This window comes from Chelonia mydas, chromosome 2 (assembly GCF_015237465.2).
Source record: "Chelonia mydas isolate rCheMyd1 chromosome 2, rCheMyd1.pri.v2, whole genome shotgun sequence".
Classification (NCBI taxonomy): domain Eukaryota; kingdom Metazoa; phylum Chordata; order Testudines; family Cheloniidae; genus Chelonia; species Chelonia mydas.
Window position 1 is genome coordinate 127,002,947 of NC_057850.1, and position 21,187 is coordinate 127,024,133.

Sequence of the window (21,187 nt, forward strand, 5' to 3'; positions counted from 1 at the left end):
AAAGACTGAAATAAACCAGCTTGGGTTCGTGGAGAATTCCCCAGCCTATGTTTTAAAAGCTGCTAAGTCTATTGGATTGAATGGCACATGGGTGTAAACTTGCATGGTGGTGGTCTGTCGTCCATCTGCCCCTGGGCGAGCTACAACAGTCTCGGTAATTAAAGGATAGAGTCCCACTGAGGGGGCAATCTCTGTAACCCGAGGCATCCTACCCTTATAACGTGGGAGTGTGGGGGCCGAAGGGGACACCAAATCTGCCATTACAACATTGGGGGGGGGGGGGGTCCTGGGGGCTAACATTAGCTACTACCGGTCCTACTGGAGTCAAATTACAGCTTTGTAGAATGTCCGTTTTATTTTTTAAAGCTATAAATGCTTGTGCAGACATATGTTTATTCCATTTACCTGTTCGCTGACAAAAAACTAATTGGAGGACTGTATTATAATTGATTGACTTTCCTGGTGGCCACCGTTCCTGGTCCTTTAGCTGATATTGAGGCCAGTCTACTGTACAAAATCTTTTCAATTTGCTTTTAGTTATTGGATTCGATTTAAACGCTTTCCAGTTTGCTAGAATGCATTCTAGGGGCGTGCACTGTGCCCTGCCTGTTGTACTCTGTCCCTGTCCCATATTCCCGGACGACTCTGGTCTTAACAGAGAAAGTCCAGACCACTGGACTGTTCCTACCTTTTCCACAGGACCGGTTCCTCACCGTCACCTGCAGTTGCTTCTCCAATATAGGGGCGCCTTCCACCGTTGTGCCCTCCAGGGTTGAGCAAATCAAGTCTCCTCCGAGGCCTCCCGATGAACTCACCGGTGCGCGCTAGGCGTTGGTTGTCGCCGCAATCCATCGGTCTCCAGGAGGGATCTGGGCAAGGCTAAAAAGCAGCCTCGAGCCCACCCAGGGACGCCAAGAACTGTTGCTGGCACAGAGTGCCCGAGGCAAGCAACAGCTGGGTTCGTTGCCCGGTGTGCGTCGCGCCAATGACCACAACGGAGTGGAGAAGCAGAGAGATTTATTTGGAGCTCCAAATAGGGTGCAGGGAGACTGAGGTGTCTCAAATCCTGTTGCAGCGCAGCAAATTTCAGTATACATTTTATACTTTTGCCTATTTTATTACATAAGCTTATGCAACCAATTACCTGTTGCCCCATACAATACTGTAGCCAATCAGCTAAAGCAGCCAGTTGTGTTTTTTCTTAGTGCCATTGCCTGAGCCTTGCCTTATTTGGTTTTATTTGTTACTGGTTTTTGCTAAACATTTTTGCCTTATTTATTTGTTTTTTAGGCCAAAGCTGGCCTTGGCTGGCGAGCTGTGTGCAAACCTGTCTGTTTATGTGCTAGCTTCTTCAGTGTTATGCCGGATCACAGAGGGTTCAAGGAGCAAAGGGGCCTTGGTTTATCCGGGCCTAGAGCAGGAGGGCTTCCTCGACACTCGTGGTTTTCCACCCTCCTGAGTTACCTAGTGTAGTGCCCAGTGTCCCCAACAGCATCATCTATCTTCCCAATTTGATGTTTGATAGGCTTTATCGCCTCCACTCAACTTTCCCATCGTGTGGCACTCAGTAGTTTCAGTGTCAGAGAGGATGTTCCCAGATGTTGCTTCAAAATTTGCCATCGATGAGTTGATGCAGAGAAAAATACATAGATGCTCTGAATTACATTAAAAAATTCAGCAGCCTCACTAGAAGCTGATGCTGCATCACTGACCACCAAGTTCAATGAATGAGAACTGCACGAGACAAAAAAAGCTCGAGGGTTTAACTCTCGGATCCGTGTCTGCACTGCTCTGTTCTTTCCTCTCATGTTGGTGCCATTATCATAGCCCTGACCTCTCATGTCAGCTATCACAATTCCCATATCTTCCAGCTTTTTAAGAAGCACATTTGTCATACCAGCTCCTGTAGTATCATCAGTGTCAATACATTCTAGAAAATGCTCTCTGACAGTCACCATTGCAGGGACATTTTCACTAGGTTCTGTTGTTGTTACAAAATGCACCATTAAAGTCATTTGGTCTTCATGGCTGATGTGAGGTGTGCAGTCCAGAATAACATCTTGCTGACTTCAGATCTGCCACAATCTTCTGTTTGACTTTTGTTGCCAGTAACTGTATGATCTCATTTTGAATTGTTTTTCCAAGGTAGTGGTGTGTGTACATTTCTTAGGTGGTGACTCTTCTTAGATGCTCCTGGAGTACAGCATCAAACTCAGCCATCAGTACCACAATTTTAAGGAAGTTTCCATTGTTTGGCACATACAGCTGATCTGAAGTGCCACACAGTGCTAGGTTTTGGGTAGCAAGCATTCTCACAAAGGCAATGAGCCTTTTCAGAGTATTTACCAGTAAACAGACTCTGATGCAATCTTCTCTTGCGCTGATCATCTATGGTGGCCTTAAACCTTGGTTTCATCTCAAGCTATTTCCACCTTTGGAATGCTCTCTGGTGATTTGCTGCCTTCTCATGGCATGCCAGATTTCTAGCCAGATTTTTCCAGCCCTTTGTTCCTGTAGAACCCAATGTGGCTGGAATATTAGACTGGAAGATGAGTACATAAGTCTGGCCTCTCACTTTGTCACCATTGGGGATTTCACACCAATAATGTGTTGGATGGAAACTTTTATTTTTATTGTCTTTGGAGACCATGAAGTTTTTCACTTGCTGTGGCCCATGCAGTACAAGGAAGTCCCTCAGGCTACTGCTCAAGTGGGTCCACAGTCCTGGATCATCAGGAACTAAACTCAGCAGCAGCTGTTTCTTGCCCCTCCACCACACTCTTCTTTGATCTACACTTTTCTTCAGGAATGTGCATGGTTACATCCATTTGAGAAGGAGATATGGATGCTGCAGTAGCTGTCAGGTCACCTGCACGCTGACTAACTGGAAGATCAGGCATCTCCTCACCACTCACGTCCTCACTGGGGCCGGAAGGCTCACCGTGAGCATTTGTGTCTATGTATCTCAGGAGAGCTCCTTCCTGCTTAGATAAAAAAGCTTCCTTTGCTTTCTTTCTTTTTCTGAATGCTGCCCCAGAGGGGAGTTTTCTTTTTTCACTCATGACTGCTGTTCTGTGCCAGCTATAGCGGCTCTCAACACTCAGTTGAAGGGGACAAATAAGCAGCCTGGTAGCAGGGCCTGAGTGAGGGAAGATATCAGCGTCTTAAGAGCCTACCTGGCTCCTACTACGTCAGTTGACTGCCTGTTCTCCTCAAGTGGGTTCAGGGAAGCAGCAGGAAACAGGAAGCTCCCTGAGGAGCTGGTGTTAATCCGTCCAGGCTCCTGGGGGTGCTAGAGAGGTACATAAGAGGCTCGCCATCCTCTCTCTCCCTGCAGCTCTCTGTTATTCCCTCTCACCTTTTCTCGTGCCTGCCTGTTATGCCTCTTGTGCTCTCCTTCCTCCAGCACAGCACTCCATCTCTGCATCTGGAGCAGAGTGAATACATATGCACCAGCAGCAGACACAATTTTCTACACCCTGTGCCCCTCCACAGTCTGGCATCTGTATTCACCCGCCTCAGTTCACCTAATGGTAAGGCCAGCCTTGTTCAATAAATATTATCTTAATTCCAATTAGCCTTGTCCAGGATACAGCAAGATATTGTCTGTCTGTCAGAATATGTACTTGACAATCATAATATTTCCCATCATACACCAGCATGGGAGAACATGGGTTTTGCACTGTCCTAAAGGCTACCATACCTGGCCTCTAAATAATGCAAGATTGGTTTGACTTTTAGTCCTATACATTTCTTATTAATGGTACAATGTAGTCTGATACACATGAATTATACACATATGTGGAATTGGATATTTATCTGCAGCTCCTGTGTAGCTTATCTTTTCAAGTAGTAATAGCGAAACTTTGCACCTTTCACTATGCAACGTTGTGACTATCTAAGACAGTAATGTTTCAAATAATTGCTAACAAAAAATGTAGTATATGAAAAAATATTCTCACTGTTAGTGAGATCATGCAGGTCAAGTTCACTAGTCCTCAGAAACAGATAAGATTCATTTAAATGAAAAAAAAAGTACTTCCCTCTCCTTTAAATAGGTATGTCACTCTATGATATGTGTTGTATTTGCATCGTAAAATCCAGATCTTCTTGGTTTTAAAGTTCTCTTTATATCCCACTGCATAATATCCTGTACTAGCTGTTACTGTGCCACCATATTCCTCATTGTAAGAGGTGAATTGAGAAGTCATTCAAATATCAACTATTGCAAGGGAAGAAGGCTGATGGAATTTTAAAGCACCCTATCCATCCAAGGGAAAAATCAGTGGAAGAAACTGTTGGAAGAACTGTCATAAAAATATCCATTAAACTGCTTCAGAGGAATTCCTTCTAATGCTGGAAATCTTAATAGGCTCTCTTTAAAACTAGAAGTCCTCTGGGACTAAACTATGTGTGTAATTTGTGCTGTCTGCCCCCTTCCAGTTGCTAGAGTTTAAGAGCTGCTCAGTTTCATTGACGTATCAGGCTTATAAAAATGTATAGCCAAAACAGAACCCAATCTCAAGTTTCATATTATGATGTCAGCTCAGCAATTGATCATGTTCCTTGGCTTGTAAAATGCGAAGAATGCTATCATAGTGTTTTTAATTTACTCTCTTGGCCTGTATCTACTATAGTTCCTGTAACATTCTAGTAGTAATGATTTCCTTTTGAATACCAATGAGATTCCAGTGTGGTTTCTTTTTTTTAAACTTGCCAGCTGAACTACAAATGATGAGTTTTTAGTGGACAAAGACTTGCACACCCATCCTAAGCACTATCTGTATATGTATTTGTCTCATCTATCTACCTCTGTACCATTAGTGCTAGAATCCATTTCTTTTTCTTTTAAAATATGAAGCCTTATACATTAAAACATTGTAGTAATCCTTTCCAGGGAATGAATCAATACTGTTCGGAGGCAGCAAAATCCTTTAAATGAGGAAGATACATCCAGGTGATGAGAAACAAAGACCTACAGTGTGAGCTTCTGATCTTTAACAGTGTTGCTTTATTTGAAAACACCCCCACCCCTCGACCCCAAACAGCAAAAGACCACTCAATTGTAGCAAAACACCTCTTAAAATAATTCAGGTTTGCCTTGAAAACTGCATAGCAGAATTTTTAACAGAACAAGAAAAGGTAAATTGGCAGATGATCTTTATTTTATTAGTAATGAACTGAAATCAGAAACCTTGCCAGAGACAAAAGCAAAGTGACTAATTTTATGCTTTCTCATTCTCTTCTATGACACCCATTAAAACTAAGAAGCCAGTTTAAGATCTGCCCCATCAAATAACCCTTTAAAGAAGCACTCTTTTTCACAAACACGTATGCCTGTCTAAAATATGCCTACTCAGACTCATGTGGGTGTTGGCTCAGCTAGTAAAGTGGTAAATGATTAAGCAAAAGCCCACTTTAAGTTTTGTGAAGTAAATTCTATTCTATGGATGTGCTGCATCTCAGGTAAACATACAATCAGAGCAGTCACTGTTTTCAGGATAACTAGTTTATTATGCACATCTGTTTAATACTCTTTTATAGACATACTTTATACACGTCTCAGTATGGATCTCAAGAATTAGTTGGCTTTTGCCAGACAGAGAATTTTAGTAATGGAGCAGAAAAGTGCATTATCAAGCATCACCTTTCAGAAATCCAAGGGTGTCTTTTTTTCTTTTTTGTGGTACTCAGGTAAGTATTTTTAGCAGCTACTAACAAGGCTTGTAACTAAAGCCTTGCCTGACACAAGGATTAATTGCTGTAAACTTACCCACTAACACTTCAAAAATCACATCTCCTGCTGCAAGCAAACAATGGTGTTAGGCACTTGAGTGACAGTTTCTGTCAAACAACATAATGTCCCACCTGGCAGTGCAGCTGGTACATGGCTTTGGCAGTTTGCCAGCACATCTTATTTGTCTCATGCATTTGTCTTTTACTTCTAAAAACCAGAATAAGCAAAAGGAAATTCCAATCCACAGCCCTAATTCAGATGCTTTCAGGTTATTGTGTGTATCTGTTCCTATGCTCCAGCTCTCTGCTGGAGGTTCTTCTGCATGAAATAATTGATCTGAGGGTGGTAAAGAAATGTCCTGAGTTGGCTTGTGGTTGTGGTCTTTGCTTTTTAGTTTGGTTTCTTTTTTTTTTTTTTTATAGATAAGGGCCACATCCAGCTCATTTTAAGGTACATGAATTACACCATTGCAGATAATGGGGCTTGACATCATAGTCTGTAGTGTAATTGAATTGGTTTGTGTTGTCTCTCTAATCTGGGGATCTAAGAAACAGGGGAATTTAAAGCTGAAATATTTAATACTCAATTGTCAAAATAAAAATTAAGGTGTGTTTTTTTTTTTCTGGTAGCTACATCCTATATCTGAATGGACTTTGGGGTAAAACAGAACACTGGGTACCATTTGTCTTTTTTAGACATATACTTTAAAATTTAAAGAGGGAAATGAATCTCTGTAGGATGGAAGTGGTAATTTATAAATAATTCAAATGAAGCCAGTTGCTGCGCTGCTCCTTGGCCAATCCATTGGAGCCCCTTTTTGTAGTTAAAATTTCTATTTGCATCTCCTAAACTGGAGCTTAATTTACATATACCCTTAACTGAAAGGAAGCTAGCAGTATGTATTCCATCTCAGAGATGTGAGATACCTGAATAATACAGAATTGGAGTGAATTAAAAACTTGAGTGAGGGAAGAGAGACTCAAGCTTCCCAAATCAAATTCTAAAACTACACCTAGGCTTTTCACAGCCTCAGAGCTGTGCATGTAGAATCAGACAGTAGCTTTGAAGAATCACGCAACATTAAAACTGCAGTTGAGTACACACAATTCTCAACATTTATGAATGCAAAACCTTAGTCATAAAAACCTTGAGGGCCTGATTCTCACTTCTGGGACACCAGTGTTTCCATGAGTGCAACTTCAGAGACTTCAACTAGCATAAATGTTTTCCCAGCCTCCTCCTGGTAAGCCATACCGATAGGGGACAGTTCATGTCTGGTTTCAGAGTAACAGCCGTGTTAGTCTGTATTCGCAAAAAGAAAAGGAGTACTTGTGGCACCTTAGCGACTAACCAATTTATTTGAGCATAAGCTTTCGTGAGCTACAGCTCACTTCATCGGATGTTAATGGGGTATTCCCTGATAAGTTCCCCAAAGTGAAGGAGGTATTTGAAGAGAAGCATAGATCTTTTCTATCTCTAACATTTTTAGAGCCTCAGGTTTAGCTCCTTACCAATGCAGTATAGTCCTCTAGCAGATGAAATATCAGGCATTATACGTCTCTTAAATTTGAATGTCACAAAAATGCCAAGAGGAATCAATTCACCCGTCTTCCTGTGACAACTGTGTGGTCTGGGTAGATAAAAATGATATCATGCTATTAGACCAACACATAATAATACACAAGCTGATCTGGAATGGCCTTTTCTTTATATGTTTGCTATGGATTTGTGGAACACCAGTTTTAATATGGTAAGGATTAATGTGCAGACAACAAATATTTTCTATTGGTGAGTATTGCTGTCGGATTTCAGACCTGTGAAAGAACATAGGTTTCTTGGGTTGTTTGGTGTCAGGGAGATTTATTTTTCACATAGCTATAGCTTTAGCTGTTGCACAGCATGAAAAAAAACACAGTATGAAAGAAAGGCTGTCTATTTTTAGAGTGTGTCGGATTTATCATTAAGATTCTGACCAAGAGTGTTCTAGGATTTAGATCCAAAGCATTGTCTAAATTACAAGAAGAACAGGCAAGAGAAGTCTACTGCTGTCCTCAGCAGAATTATTGGAAGGAAAGATTGTTCCCTTAGGGATACTTTGAGACTAAGGAGAACCATTGAAGCAATCAGCCTTAAACTGGATGAACCTTTTATTAAATACAATAAATATGATACAGGGCGGAATTTTCAAGAGACTGTAAATCACTGATACTTGTGTTCTTAAATCATTTAGACACTTTTGAAAATCCCACCCAGAAGCAACAAAATGAGAGACTTCCCCTCAAGATCAAGATTAGGCCTTTATATCCCAAATTGTTGCCCTGATAAGGAGTTTGGATTTGTAATTCAAAGTTTGTGGAATTATATCCATAAACTAACTGACAGAGGTGTGTGAAATAATCTCTAAGGAGCTGCAAGGAAGCTTCAGCAACGCTAGGGGCTGCCGTGGCATTGATCCACATCAGTAATCCTGGCATTGGAATGGTCGCTGATGAGTTTCCTTCCTGGAAAGGTAAAACATGTCAGACTGAGAGCAAGCCTTTGGTAGTTATCCCTAGCAGTATTATTTCTTTTCATATTACCCTTTACTTGGTTTGCATTTCTCAGGCAGGATTCTGGCCACCAATGCAGGTAAAAGTGGCTGTATTCCTGGAAGAAAAGACATATAAATCGGACTGGATTTTGATCAGTCAGTGTTGGTAAACATTAATTTCACTGGACACACAGAAAACAAAAATCCATCTTTAAAAATCAAAACTTATAGATAGACAAAGTAAGAAAAATGCTGCTTGAGTGAGTTTGATTTATGGATACTTACTTGGTATATTTTAACATGTTGACAATTTGTGGGGTTAACACTTAAAAAGTTTTTACTTTTTGAATCTGTCTGTCATTAAAGAACTATTGTCTGATCTGCCCTGTTGTCTGATTCTTCCCCATGCTTTCCTACAACAGTGAATTTAAATAGAAAACAGTTTAAAATAAGCACTGATATTTTAACATTGAAATTTTTTTTAATGATTTTTCCCAAAGCAAAGTAGCTCTTGGAAACATCATAATATACCAGAGGAAAATTGTAGGAGTTTCTCTGAAGTATTCCTGCATATACACACACATACACATAAATAAAAATCCCAGTAAGCAGACAAACATTGGATTTAGAAGCTCTGTCCATAGAGTATTTTCATGCTGACAAAGGGCTTTTTGAGTGACTCACGTATTTATCCCTGAAGTCAACTTCATATCCCGTAAATCATGGGAGAGAGCACTACTACCCTTCTGTCTCAAGCCATCACACCCAAGAGAAACCTGTGGTGCAGCCTGGATGTCCACACACAGCACCAACAGTATAGTTAGAGAAAACTAGAGGCTCAAGCTCAATAATGCTTTGTCATCAATATTTCGGTATATAGGCACTGACTTCCTTTCTATCTGGGGGATGCTCGACTCCACACACCCCCCGCCCCAGGCCCTACCCCCATCCCTGCCCTGCCTCGCCCTACCCCCGCTCCACCCCCAGCCCTCCTCCCACTCCACCCTTTCCCCCAAGGCCCCACCCTGCTTCTTCCCGTCCTGTCTCTTCCCACCCCCTCCCCCGAGCATGCCCCATCCCCGCTCCTCCCCTTCCCTCCCAGGGCCTCCTGCATGCTTCAGAACAGCTGATCCTCAGCAGGCAGAAGTCGCTGGGAGGATGGGAGAGGAGAGATCAGTGAGACTGCTGGGGGCCAGGAGGTGCTGAGGGGAAGGGGAAGGGGGAGGGGGAGAGCTTGACTGCTGGTAGGTACTAAGCACCTGCTAATTTTTTCCCCCCCATGTGTGCTCCAGCTCTAGTGAACCCACAGAGTTGGTGCCTATGTTTGGGTAGATCCCAGCTGAAAATGACAAATAACTTGTCTTCCCTTTCTGCACTCAGGCCCCACTCTCTAAGAGCAGGAACAGAATCTTGGATTGACATATACATTTTTAAAGACATCTGAAGGCATGCACCCTATCGTCCATTCATCCCTTCATAAAACACTCCCAAATTGGCCTGCTAGGCTCTTCTGATGCTGTTTGTAGTTGGATGGTGTTTTCTTCAGTAAATTAGTAATCAATCTATGTGCGTAGTTATTTCAATTTCAGTTATAGAAGGTTAAATTGTCCACACCCTAGTTGCTCCCTGCTGACACAATCTCATTGTAGGATCTATGGGTTTTACCATGCTGCAGAACAGAACATTTATTTCTGCTTTCCCCATATTTTTTCTCCAAGTACGGTCCACATATCTGATCTACGTTAACCTAACCTTTTTTGTTAGCTACGTCAATCAAAGTTTTCATGCTGTGCAGTGAGCATATTGACAGTTATTCATCGTTTTGTCATAAGAATGCATTTGATTAACAGGACAAAACTTTCACTTCCGGCAAGCTCTTCAGCAGTGTCACTGAGTGAGGGATAAAAAGGTCTGAGTTCTATGCCCAAAGACTGAAAATGCATTAGAGGGTCAGTTAATCTCACTACTTGGGGAAAGGACATTGTTTTTTGGGGGTAAACATACATAAATTTTCCTAGTCCTTTTGATCATGTTAGTCAGTTTCATGTGAATATGTATTATGCATAAGCAACAAAGATGATAAATAAGGCCCTGTGAACTACAGGGATAAAAATGATAAACTCACAAGCTGGTCGTGAGATCTTTCATAGTTGAAATAATGAAAAAAAAATCTCTAACATCCTAAGCAAAGCATTCATATGGTTGAACAATAATTCCTGGTTGGTTATAGTTATTTCCCTCTGAATATAAATAATGTCAGCCTGTGTTCAAGACCTTCAGGTTCTATTTTTTAAATAAAGGGAGGATTGAAAAACTTTTCCACAGTGACGAATGATATGCTGTAGATTCTGCTTATTAGCTATCCCTTGGTTGATGGCTAAAATCTGCCATTGTTCGGCAGCTGCTAGCACGTGGAAGACAGGTTTATGGGGCTGCAGCCAGGGAAGGAAGTGCTGGGACATACCAGGCTGCAGCTCTGAAAACCTGTCTGTGGGGAGGGCAGCAATGGGAAGGGGTGCTGCAGCCAGGATGCTGGGGCTTTTCATGGGGAGGGGGCCTGCAGCAAGGAGTGGAACCTGCAGGGCTGCACGAGGGGATCTGGGAGGGGACTGGGCAGGGCAGCAGCAGGGGGAAGTACTGTGCAGCTCCATGGGCCCCCAGAGCCCCTACTGCTTGTGGAAAGCCCTGGGATCTGAGCTGCAGCTCCCCTCCCCAAAGCCTTCCCTCCCTGTTCACAGTCTTGGGACTCCGGCAGGGCCTCCCCCATTGGACAGGGATGCAGATGCTCCAGCCCATTACCTCCTGTGCAGTCCCCAGGAAAAGGAAGATTTTGTGAGGCTTCAGCACCTTCTAGTGTTTCCTTCCCTAACTGCAGCCCCACAAACCTGCCTTCAGCCAGTGCCTTTCTTCCAAAAAAAGTTCTCAATAAGTGGCATTCCATTGCCCATATCGGAAGGGATGGGATTGGTTTCTGACAAAGTGATATCCACCCTACGTTCGATTTCTTGATGCTGACAAAGTGTGTAACTGCTAAAAAGGTAGAGGGTGAGGTAGAGGGTGAACTTTACCTCATATAGGAAGGGCCTTGGAAGGCCCTATAATCACTGCTGGTTTGTTGGAGGAGGGCAGGCAGGCAAGGGGAGCTGAGTACCTAATGTTCATAGCAGGGTTGGGCTTTGTGCAAGAGAGTGAAAGAAGGAGGGCCAAGATTGTAGCCATTGGTTCCACAATTATAAAGCTATTATAGTCAGTCCATATTCAGTACCTATAAGATACCTTGTAGGGGGCTGGAGTAGTTAGTGTAGAAGGACTTCATGGCTACTGTGCCCCCACCAGCACATATTTCCATCTCAAAAGACTATTTTCTGGAGCTCTGTTTAGCTGTGGCCATATCTGAATTTCACCCCTCATTCTTATTTACACAAAAGAGATTACCTTCTTGAAAGTCCATCTGAGAAGAACTTTTATTTAACGGAAATCAATGTATGAATTCTGTTTAGAGGTCAGAGTTAAAAAGTGACAATGAAACCGTTGGCAGGTATGCATGTGCATTTACCACCCTTGCACACATTCACAAGTCTGGCACTTTTGCTAGAAGTTTCCAAGTAGATTCAAAGCTGGCCCTTTGAATAGGCAATTCTAGTACCTGATAAGTCTCTCACAATTGCATGTACATTTCTGAAAATGAAAAATAAAAATATCACAACACTTATATGCTCAATTTTCACAGCCATGCAATTTAATTTAGGATGCAGTTTCTCTCTCACACACACAAGCACTGACACTATTGTTGAGAAAAATCTGGTTTTGTGCGATGATTGAGAGTATACAATCCAGTCATGCCGCTGGGGCAACCCTCCGTCCTGTCTGCAGCAGCTACTTCAGTCCCTAGGGGCTACCCCTCCTATGAATCAACCTTTGGGCACTGAATCTGCATAATTATGGTCCTCATGACAATGTTGCCACCCCATACCGGGCCTACTTTCTAACCTATCCTTCTGTACTATTTTTCAAGGAGCACAGCTCCACTACATAATGATATGCACACTCTTTCCAAAAGAAGGTCCTGTGTGAAAAGTGCCCTTTGTACATTATATGCATTGGTTGAGAGCAGATATTGTTAAACTGTTCCAAATCTATGGTAGTGATTTTTAATATAAAAATATATGCTAATTATTTTTACAGTACACAGCTATCATAGTCTTAAATTTTATTTGCATGCTATGTTATTTTTACTTCATAGTAACTTAGGTGCTTTGTAGACAATAAGGTAACAGCTTGTTGGTGCTACATAAACATAGGTGGCATTTTTCACATCTTGGTAGTGAGTGACTGGCACTCAATATTGAAGGTAGATTATAGAGGAGAGTATGTGATTTCAGGCTATGAATTTTGAAAAATAATTCAATTCTTTAAAACAATGACATGTAGTGACTATTTTATTTTGACTCCAGCACGTTAGTTGTCAAAATTAAGGTCTCATGAGATACCCTTTGCTTAAAACATGTATGACTTCATAAACTTCTGAGCAGAACAATGGAATCTCTGAAACTATAATTCACATTCTTTGGACAATCAGTAAAGCCCGTATAGTTGTCTTTTCTGTTGTGATTGAAAATAACTGTTGTGCGCTACAGTCTTAACTACATTGTTTAAGAAGGAGCCACTCTAACAATGCAAAGACTGCTCTTCTAAGAAATTGCAGTTCTTGTATTGTAGAATAAGAGCGTTAACTACACTTTGATTTACATGTATTTAGGCAGGAAACAACCTCAAATACCATGCCCTGTTCAGCTTTATGTCAGCAGAAGCTAAATATTGTTTTTTTACTGTAGAACATAGCAATGGGTAGCCCAAATGGGCATTCCAGTAGACTTGGTTAAAAGCTGTCAGCTGATCACGCTTGTTTTCTGCTAGAGGATCTGTAGCTCCAGGAACCAGGCTACCAAAACATTTATTGCTTTTGTTCCAAAACCTACTTCCTAGCTGGAACTATTTGAATATTTTCATCTGCAAATAGCACTAGGAGGGGAATGCTTATAAAACAAACATTTGTAGCAGCTTAATATCAATTCTTAGAAAAATGATAGCTAAGGAAGCTGTATATTTTTAGAATAGTATTTGTAACACCATAGTTATGTTTCAGCAGAAATTATGTTGTCAGTTCTTAGCTCGGTTGTGATTTGTTTTGCAAAAAAATTGAATCAAATTCAGTCATATACAGACTAACCAAATACTTTGAACCAGTATTTTTCACCATTTAAAATAAATATTCCTACTTGTTTACATTCAGCTAACACAAATATAATGTAACTTGCATTCCTCACTGAAGACAATTCATGCCATCTTTGCCAAGTTTGCAAAGGAGATGCTTGAGAATGTTATAAACAAATGAAAATTGAATGGTTATTTTTAAAGAGTCAGTGTTTGTGCTATCACTGCTCTGCAGTGGTAGATGTTATATGATAGTGTTATCCTACTTAAAATAGGTTATCGCTGTGAGTTGTGAGAAATCGGATGGCAAATGCTGACTTGTCATGGTGACTACTGTATCATATGCATACCTCATACATTGTTTTCTGTACTGACTTCAGTGTATTCTAACTGTGGATATCCAAGCCCACTCATGAACAACCAGAAATGTACATCTCATCTATTGCAACAAACACCTTTAATTCATTAGATGCAACTAAATACACATGGTCTGAATTTTAAAGGTGATTGTCACCTCCAGCTCCTTTTGATTCTAGCAGGATGGGTGGGCCCTCACAAAATCAAGCCAATAGTGTATTATTTGAATGTTATCTCATGTAGTCTCTCCCAGACATAGGGTACATGTCTCAACAAATACATCTCAAAGCCCTTGATGTACTTTCAGTGGATATATGATCTGAAAGTTTTATACTGTGACCTGCCACCATAGTTTTGGAGCCCATTCCACATTCCTTATGTTGACACAGTGAAGTCTTTAGTGGGTAAATTTAACTCTTTGAACTTTCTATTTATTTTATTGCTGTGGGATCCATAATTTTGAATTTAATGAAGATTTAATCATGCAATCTCAACGCTCACATATAATTTACCAGAATTATTGCGAGTTCCATGTTCTGAAGAAAAAAAATCCAGTGTTTCATTTAGATGAAAAAAGAGATGATCTACAAGTACTCTAATAAATTTAAATCCTGAAACTAATATGAAGTAAAAGCTGTTGAATACTTTTGAAGAAGAAAAAAAAGCTGTGTAAATATTTCAGAAATAAAAGAGCCAATACTAGTTCTCTGTCAATCACTACGGGATAATGAAAATTCTCAAACCTTGACAGTTGCACAAATTTAACACAAATATCATTGCCTGAAAATTCATATAGGATGTGCATTCTTTTTTGTTCAGTTTAAACCATTTATCATCCAATACATGAGAAAATATCACATGTCTAGTCACATACTCTGTATAATATGTAGTTGAAGCAATGATTAATTTACTAACTGCTAAAACAGTTGTGTGTGTGTCTAGGTTTACATTTTATTGGTTAGCAATTAATTATGAAGTAAGCCTGAGAGATACAGAAGATAATACTCTAATATTTTTACCAAATAGCTTGTCCAGTTGTACGCAAAAGCAAAATGATTTATTTAAAGGTATCCATATAAATATTTTTCTTGCAGAAATGAGACCTAAAGGTTAATCAAATTATGATTTCACAGTAGCGCCTAGGTTCACAACATTTCCTTCCCCTCCCTCACGATTTTCAAATGGATCCTTACCAAGAAGCGAGCACTTCAATCATTTTATAGTTATGAATTAAACTGGTTAATAGGTTTCAGTCGGTACTATTTTCAAACCCAATGTTCAATGCTGTTAAATGTCCTTATAACAGAGGTTGGGTTTTTTTTTGAGGGGGGGGGGGTGTTGGGGGAGTTCTTTGGATTGTTGGAAAATGATAGATAATGGCTTTTTCTAATAAATGAATTCAGCATGAATACATTGTATAAGGGAAGCTGGAGTATAGAATCCGATGTAATGGCCAGCTCGGGTATGGAATCATAACAGATGATTCTGGTATGTTGTATTATGTATTTTCTTCTTATTGCAATAAATGAGGTTGATGGGAATTCTGTTAAAGTTACCTGTTTACTTATTTTGACATGCTGCTTTATTCTGTGATTCATTGACAAACAATCTCAATTCAAACTAATAAAATGTAGTGATAGGAAAACTGGCAACAGGAACATACCAGATTTGAAGAATCACCTCTCACAAAAATCTTCCACCCCCTACTTAACCTGGGGTAAACCTGTGTCCCAGTGGTATGTGTGCACAGTTGTGGAGGGAGAGGTGAGGGATTGGAGAATTCAATAATTTGGTTTCCCATTTAAATAAAACCACGTTCTCATAGCCATTAGCCAAGAAGGAAAGTGAACCCATCTTACAAAGGAATGCGTCTAAAGTATGTTCACTGTAAAGTTGTTGTTTTTGCTGTTCCTGAAAAACGTGTTACGTGTAGTACAGAGTTCAACTTTTGTAACTTCAAATTGAGTGGGGGGTGAAGACCAGGCCGGGGGAGCCTTGTAGACAATCCTGTTCTGTTATTTATTTTATTATTGTTAATGTACCTTACACTTGGTGCAATGTAGTCAATTCCAAAGATGAAAGTCTAAAATATTTCCAGACCAGAGATAAATCACCCTTATGAAAGATCACTTAGTATTCAGAGTGAATCCTTCCTTTTGGTTGTGGAATTTTAAAAAAGAGCCCTCTCCTCCCCCCTCTAGCATATGCATAAAAGTGGATGGAGATGAATGCAGACTTATCTGAGAAATCCATAGTAATCTTGATCTGACGATGTCATAATAAACTACCATCAGGTGTTTGTGAACCAGTCTAGAATCAACTTCCCATCTCAGATGAAGGAAACTTCACCTGTATCTGAAGTTTTATATATACGTTGAGTACCATAGTAATGTGGTGGGCTAAATTTTCAAAAAGAGATAGTGATTATTTTGATCTGTCAGTATTCTGGTGCCAAGCTAGGTACATTTTAAAAGGGCCTAGTTTTTAGAAAGTGGTGAGTAGCTACTCACTGAAAATCAACTCCCTTTTGATGTTCCATGTTGGGCACCCAATCATTGAAACAACCCCAAATTACTGTTCCCTTCTGAAAGCTTAGGGCAAAATGTTTTGCCATCTTCAAGAAGACAGAGCACCATATAGTGAATCGACAGAATTCTCAGTCTTAATGCTTCATATATAGCCTGAGCAGTCAGCATTTAATTTCTTAAGAGGTATTAGTGGTAGCTGTTTCGTTAAGGCCCTCTTGTCCCGTCTTATCTTTTATAGGAAGCAGATATGGGATGAAGTAAATATCAGACCCAAAAGTTTATTTGATTAAATTGTGGTAACAGCGTTAATCTTGTAAAAGAAATCAAGATAATAGAAGGGGCTGGATGGCTCAGGAGATTGATAATTGGCTAGAGCACTTTTGCCCTTTCGGTCAGTAGTTCAAATTCAAGCCAAGTCAGTGGTGACTGAAAATCATTACTGTCTGAAAGCGCTGCAGTTGCTATGCAGAATGTATGATTGGTCTCACTGCAGTTCCTAGTGACCTGATGTCCGCAAGGAAAAATAACTACCACCATTGTCAGCGTTATAGGAGATTTAAGTATTGTGCAGGTAATGGAGCCTTAATCACCTTCTCATCATCGGAAGCAGTCCCTCCAAAACAGGGCTGAGGTATCTGACAGGTTAGTTTACAGATGCTGATGTAACTATTACCCAGATTGCTGTTCTTTAGAAAAAAATGAGAACTCCAGTCTCTGGGCTTGCACCTTTGGCATATTCTATTAGCGCTAAAATGAATTAAAACATGTATATGAAAATCATAGAACTGTAGGGCTGGAAGGAACAACGAGAGTTCATCAAGTCCCATCCCCTGTGCTAAGGCAGGACCAAGTAAACCTAGACCAGCCTTGACGGTTGTTTGTTCAACCTGTTCTTTAAAACTTCCAATGATGGGGATTTCACAACCTCCCTTGTGAAAGCCTATTCCAGTGCTTATCTATCCTTATAGTTAAAAAGTTTTTCCTAATATCTAACCTAAATCTCCCTTGATGCACATTAAGTCCATTATTTCTTCTCCTACCTTCAGAGAACTGGGAGCACAATTGATCGTGTCTTCTTTATAACAGCCCTTAACATATTCAAAAGCTGTCATTAGGCTGTTTTTTAAAGTAATTCAATATTGTTCTTATTCTCTTCAGTATATTGACCAGTCCTTGGCAGAGGCCTACAAACCTCAACAAGAAGTGCTACTACTAACTAAGTGCCAGAAAAAAGTATTTCATGCATGGTTCTCCACATGAGCATGGACAAAACTAACAAAATGGTGGGAAGCTTATGTTCACATTATTTTTCTGAAGATAAGGAAACAAGTCCCCACCTGTAATAAAGCCCCATAATGCTTAGCCAGCAAAGTAAATGCCGCCTTGTAAAGCAGCACATAAGGGGGATGTGATGGGGTACACCCACCACCGCAGCGCCTCCTGTTGGCTGTCCTAGGGATTAGCTCCGTTCACCAATGCACCCTCTTTTGGTGATGTCTTGCCACGGTCACTTCTGCTCCAAGACGTATATCACCCCATGGACCACTGCATCCGCTTCAGGACACAGCCCTCCAGCTGTGTTACACTTGGTTCTACTCCCTCCCAGGGGAACTGCAGTCCACTGTCCAGCCATTTTCTTCAGTGGCAACTCAGCCAATTGCCTGGCTACTTGTTCAGTGGTGAGGGGGTGGGGAGAGACCCAGGCCCACCCACTACTCTGGGTCTCCAGGCCCAGGGACCCTGTAGATGTCCACCACTTTCTATGTCCCCTCCAACAACTCTGTAGATCTCCCTGGGCCACTTCCCTGTGGTCCCAGCACTCTCTTTGCCCTCGCCTCAGGGCTTCAGCCTGCAGATCCCTGCAGCTCGCCAGGAACTGCTTTTAACTCCCTGGGTCTCTGTCTGCACTACTGCTCTGTCCAGGGTGCTTGCTGCCTTCAGTCTGCAAGGCAACCAGTCCTCCTCCCTCTCAAGCTCCAGGGAGTGACTGAAGCTGCTCTGCTCCGCAGCCCTTTTTATATGGGCCCGCCTGGCCCTGACTGGCTGCTCATCGCAGCCGCTCTCTGATTGGCTTCCTCCTGCACAGCATCCCAAGGGCTCTATAACCCCCTTAAATCCCAGAGTGGGGCAGATGTCTCATCACCAGGGAAAAACAGTGAATTTGACACTGGATTCCAAATAATTTTGCATGAAGGTTCTGTGCACATAAGATACAATTCATACAGCGACTGAAATATCAGCTAGTTTGAGCAATAGTGCAGCCCATGTTTCAAAGAGGCCTTAGTAAATGTTCTCCCCAGTTGCCATTGGTTAGCAGACCATTTTGAAAGTGAGAGAGTAAATGAAAAGATCTAAATGCAGCTTAGGAGGAATGAATGTGACCAAAATAGCCAAGTTGCATTCAAACAGAAGTGAAAAGGATAGAAAGAGAGAACCCAGATAAGGAGGTAGGAACTGAAGCCAAGTTTCATTCAGAAAGGAGCAAAAGGAAAGGGACGAACATAGCCCTCACTCATTTAAACACAGCCCGCTGTGGTTCTATGAGTGTCAGCAGGCCTGTGGGTATTACATTACCCCTGAAATGTTATAAATTAAATTATGGAGTGGAGAGTATGCTTGTAAAATTTGCAGATGACACTCAGCTGGGAGGGGTTGCAAGCAATTTGGAGGACAGGATTAGAATTTAACATGACCTTGACAAATTGGGGAATTGGTCTGAAATCAATGAGCTGGAATTCAATGAAGTCCAAAAAACTTCACATAGGAAGGAAAAATCAAATTCAGAACTATAAAATTGGGAATAACTGGCTAGGTAGTGGTACTGCTGAAAGGATCTGAGGGTTATAGTGGAACATAAAGTGAATATTAGCCAGCAATGTGATGCAGTTTTTAGAAAGGCTAATATCATTCAGGAGTGTTATTTGTAAGACATGGGAGGTAACTGTCTCACTCTACTCAGTTCTGGTGTGGCCTCAGCTGGAGTACTGGAGTGTCCAGTTTTGGGCACCACATTTTAGGAAAGATGTGGATAAGTTGGAGATAGTCCAGAGAAGAGCAACAAAAGTGATAAAAGTTTTCACCTATGATGAAAGTTTAAAAAAAAGTTTAATGAAACAGCACTTACTATTATAGAAGTTCCTTAGAAACCAATGGACAGTGTGGACCAGACATTACTGCAACTGCAATACTTATCCACAGGCAGAAAGATACTTTTAAAAACCTTTTTCTGCTAAGAATTCTACAGAATTTTGTGAATAAAATCATATCTTTTGGAGATATGCCTTTTTACATGGCCAAGCATGAAAACATCAACAGCCATGGCTGTTCTATGTTATACAAAACATGTTGCTTTAGTAACCAAGGTCTAATTTAGCTTCTCTGCACAGGACTGCGAACAATAACAGGAAGCACTGTTGCCACCTACTACTCACAGAAGAATAGCCAAAAAAAAAAAGTGTGTGTGTGTGTGTTGCAGGGGGAGGGGGGAATGTGTTGTTAGGACCAGTGTGGGGCAGGGCTTCCAAAGCCTGATTTTGTACCTTTGAAGCCACTGGGAGCTTTGCCATTAATTTCACTGGGAAGAGAATGAGGCCCTGGCAGAGGAGTAAGTGTGATTTATGCATTGATTTGTGGAGGAGCAAGTGTGACAACATATTTAACTGTTCCTCACCACATCTTTATGTGAGTTTATAGTTATAAAATAAGCCCCCAATGGAAGTCCATTTCTTTGCAATATCATTTGCTATTATTCTGAATGGTCAAAATGTACATGCTGTCCTTTTCAATTATTATTTGTCCTCAATACATTCAACAGTCAAATTTTGTAAATATGCAAACACAGTAAAATGTCATAGACTTTAAGGCCAGAAGGGAGCATCGTGATCATCTAGTTTCATCTCCTGCACATCACAGGTCACAGAAGCTCACCCATCCACTGTTATAGTAGGCCCATAAGCTCTGGCTGAGTTAATGAAGTCCTTAGATCTTGATTTAAAGACTTCAAGTTACAGAGAATCCATCATTTACTCTAGTTCAGTGGTCCTCAAAATTTTTCCCCCAAGGACCTTTTTGGCATCTTACCAACTGTCTCAGACCCTTTTCATTTTGAGAGCTACCAGAATGCCCCTGCCCATGTGGGAACAATCCCACTAGTGTGACCTCTCACGTCATTTTGCTCTACACCGCTTTAGTTCAAACCAGCAAGTGACTTGTGCCCCAGACTGCAGAGGAGGATGAATCCCACTTCCCCAAGTCTAACCTGCCAATCTGACCTCGCGGAAAATTCCTTCCCAATCCCAAATATGGCAATCAGTTAGACCCTGAGCATGTGAGCAAGATGCACCAGTCAGACATCTGGGAAAGAATTTTCTGTAGTAACTCAGAGCCCTCCCCATCTACTGTCCGATCTCTGGCTGCTGGAGATATTTCTTACTAGCAGTTTCAGATGGGCCCTGTGCCATTGTGGGCAATCTCATCATACCATCCTCTCCATAAACTTAGTAAACTCAGTCTTGAAACAAGTTAGGTATTTTGCCCCCACTACTCTCCTTCTCTCCTTTAATATCAGGCTTAAACTTATTTTTGGCCAGTTTATATCTATTTGTTCTTATGCCAGCATTGGCCCTTAACTTAAAAATTCTTCTCCCTCGCTGGGGTTTCTTCCTATAATGTATTTATAGAGACCAACTATTATCTCCCCTCCACCTTCCTTTGGTTAGGCTAAACAAGCTAAACTCCATGAGCCTCCTCTCATAAGGTAGGTTTTCCATTCCTCTGATCATCCTAGTAGCCCTTCTCTGCACCCGTTCCAGTTTGAATTAA

General features: G+C 41.1%; 1 long non-coding RNA gene across 1 annotated transcript; it reads right to left on the minus strand.

The window, feature by feature from the left end:
- Nucleotides 1–1,220: 1,220 nt before the first annotated feature.
- LOC122464575 lies at nucleotides 1,221–16,498 on the minus strand. The gene is made up of 3 exons (XR_006288748.1): nucleotides 16,488–16,498; nucleotides 12,758–12,763; nucleotides 1,221–1,498 (listed from the first exon to the last, which is right to left on the minus strand). It is a non-coding gene; the product is annotated as an uncharacterized LOC122464575 (long non-coding RNA).
- Nucleotides 16,499–21,187: the final 4,689 nt, after the last annotated feature.